Consider the following 3,177-nt stretch of genomic DNA (forward strand, 5'->3'; position numbering starts at 1 on the left):
GGTGCAGTGGCGTTGGCTGGGGGAGAACTCATACATGCACAACTCGTCATTAGTATAGTGGACAGTATCTTTGCCAGTCACACGGAAGACTGGGGTTTGTTTCCCCGACAAGGAGAGATATTGTTTTTCTGCTACCGAACGACACATCCAAAAGGTTTTGGTGCAGCCGGAGGTAACAGAAGGAGTTCGGATTTGACTTCAGCCGAAACCAAAGGAAATATGTTGGCCGGAAATCGAACCCAGGTCAACTGCTTGGAAGGCAGCTATGCTCACCACTATACCACCAACGCAGGTGAATGACACCATCTTGCACGGTCAGTAAGAACGTTCAAAGCACATGAGTCGTTGATAGGGCTAGAGGAGCTGATGCGATCTATGTTTGGGCCCGGCACTAAAGAGAGCAAGTCCAGGGTTTGGATCCCGTCATGTACAAGAAAGCGGTGGCTTTTTCGTGTTGGTAAATAAATATGAAGCGGTGACGCAGGAACCGCAAAAGCTGCAAATACAGAAGGTGATCAGTTGCGCATCCTCCCACCACATGTTGGCAGTCTGCCAAATTCACTCCTTTCTTGACATTCCAGTGTAGCTCTGCTGTGATCAGAGCCTCCAAAAATACAGATCACTCGCAAAAAGTTCCCCTCCACGGAAATCTTTAGTAAAAGGTGAAAGATTTATGTGATAATGAAGAGAAACTCGAGCTGTTGTCTCCACGCCCTTGGGCCCGTGCGCTTCCTGTGGTAAACCACTACGCTCGCCAAGGGTAATCTAGGGTGTCGACACCTACCCACTTGCATTTCGTCACCCCCCTCACTCCAAACGGGAGAAGTAAAAGTCACAAAATTCCCTTCGGTCGCCCAGTAACCACAAGCCCAATGAAGGCAATGCAATCTCTTTCTCATGCCTCCATCTGAGAAGTTGGAGAAAACAATTAAACAAATAAAAGAGTCCAAATAAAACCCCTGTAACGTGTAGCATTCCAAAAGTTAAACGAATTCAGCTGATGATGGGTCCATCCGGTATTTTATAGTGTAAGGGCTGGGTCAGCGTAAGAAAAAGCCACGCATTGTTTAGTGATGTCCATGCAGTGGCGTTGGCTGGGGGCGAATTCATACATGCACAACTCCTCGTTAGTATAGTGGACAGTATCTCCGCCTGTCACACGGAAGACCGGGGTTCGATTCCCCGACGGGGAGAAATATTGTTTTTCTGCTACCTAACGACACATCCAAAATGTTTTGGTGCAGCCGGAGGTTACAGAAGGAGTTCTGCTTTGACTTCAGCCCAAACCAAAGGAAATGCGTTGGCCGGGAATCAAACCCAGGTCAACGGCTCGGAAGGCAGCTATGCTCACCACTATACCACCAACGCAGGTGGATGACCCAGGCTTGCACGGTCAGTAAGAACGCTCAAAGCACATGAGCAAGTCCAGGGTTTGGATCCTGTCACGTACAAGAAAGCGGTGGCTTTTTCGTGCTGGTAAATAAATACAACGCGGTGACGGAGGAACCGCAAAAGCTGCAAATAGAGAAGGTAACCAGTTGCGCAACCTCCCACCGCATGTTTGCAGTCGGCTAAATTCACTCTTTTCTTGACATTCCAGTGTAGCTCTGCTGTGATCAGAGCCTCCAAAAATACAGATCACTCGCAAAAAGTTCCCCTCCACAGAAATCTTTAGTAAAAGGCGAAAGACTTTTTTTTTTTCCTGCTACCGAACGACACATCCAAAAGGTTTTGGTGCAGCCAGAGATTACAGAAGGAGTTCTGCTTTGACTTCAGCCCAAACCAAACCCCGGTCAACTGCTTGGAAGGTAGCTATGCTCACCACTATACCACCAACGCAGGTGGTTGACACCGGCTTGCACGGTCAGTAAGAACGCTCAAAACACATGAGTCGCTGATAGGGCTAGAGGAGCTGATGCGATCTATGTTTGGGTCCAGCACTAAAGAGAGCATGTCCAGGGTTTGGATCCCGTCACGTACAAAAAAAGCGCTGTCTTTCCGTGCTGGTTAAATAAATGTGACGCAGGAACCGCAAAAGCTGCAAATACAGAAGGTTACCAGTTGCGCATCCTCCCACTGCGTGTTGGCAGTCTGCCAAATTCATTCTTTTCTTTACATTCCAGTGTAGCTCTGCTGTGATCAGAGCCTCCAAAAATACAGATCACTCGCAAAAAGTTCCCCTCCATGGAAATCTTTAGTAAAAGGCGAAAGATTTATGCAGGTTTTGAAGAGAAACTCGAGCTGTGTCTCAATGCCCTTGGGCCTGTGCGATCCCAGAGGTAAACCACTACGCTCGCCAAGAGTAATCTAGCGTGTCGACACCTACCCACTTGCATTTCGTCAACCCCCTCACTCCAAATGGGAGGAGTAAAAGTCACAAAAGTCCCTTCGGTCGCCCAGTAACCACAAGCCCAATGAAGGCAATGCAATCTCTTTCTCATGCCTCCATCTGAGAAGTTGGAGAAAACAATTAAACAAATAAAAGAGTCCAAATAAAACCCCTGTAAAGTGTAGTCTTTCCAAAAGTTAAACGAATGCAGCTGATTAAGGGGCCATCCGGGCTCTTTTGCTTTAACACCTCTAGGCAGGCGAAACCTTTTGTAGCGTTGAGTGAGAATGCAACAGTTCAAGAACTTAAGCAACCTTGGAAAAAGTCAGCCTTGTTTCCGCCCAGTTTTGAATTAGAGACCTTTTGCGTGTGAGGCATACGTGATAACCACTACACTATGGAAACTTTATCTTGAAAAAGCAGCAGGTATTCTCCTGGAACACCGCAAAGGGTTAATGAATTCCCTCAAAAATAAAACTCTGTTTCTGCTCAGCTTCTTACCGATGACCTTTTGCTTGTTAGGCTAACGTGATGACCACTATACTACAGAAACTCAAAAAGTTTACTCTCGTGCTCTTTCGGGTAAAATTGATACTGTAATCTGCCCTGAAAGCAGATTGACAATCTGAGTAAATCCCACACACAGAAGGACAGAGTTCATTCGGCGTGGCATTCTGCTCAGAGTTCCTTAAAAACTTGCCTTCTCCTACCTCGAAATTAAGGTCTTTGCAGCTTGGACCACCTGCTTACCAGAGAGCCATTTCAGCACAGATAGAACAAAAGTCTTTTTTTAATTTAATTTAATTTTTTTTAGGGGAAAATGTTATACCACAGATTGGGCCTTTGAA

General features: G+C 46.4%; 1 non-coding gene across 1 annotated transcript; it reads left to right on the forward strand.

Moving 5' to 3' along the window:
- Positions 1–1,121: 1,121 nt before the first annotated feature.
- trnad-guc (transfer RNA aspartic acid (anticodon GUC)) lies at positions 1,122–1,193 on the forward strand. Its single transcript has one exon. It is a non-coding gene; the product is annotated as a tRNA-Asp (tRNA).
- The last annotated feature ends 1,984 nt before the right edge of the window (positions 1,194–3,177 follow it).

The sequence above is a fragment of the Sinocyclocheilus rhinocerous genome, unplaced genomic scaffold, assembly GCF_001515625.1.
Source record: "Sinocyclocheilus rhinocerous isolate Xijiao unplaced genomic scaffold, SAMN03320098_v1.1 scaffold3701, whole genome shotgun sequence".
In the NCBI taxonomy this organism is placed as follows: Eukaryota; Metazoa; Chordata; class Actinopteri; order Cypriniformes; family Cyprinidae; genus Sinocyclocheilus; species Sinocyclocheilus rhinocerous.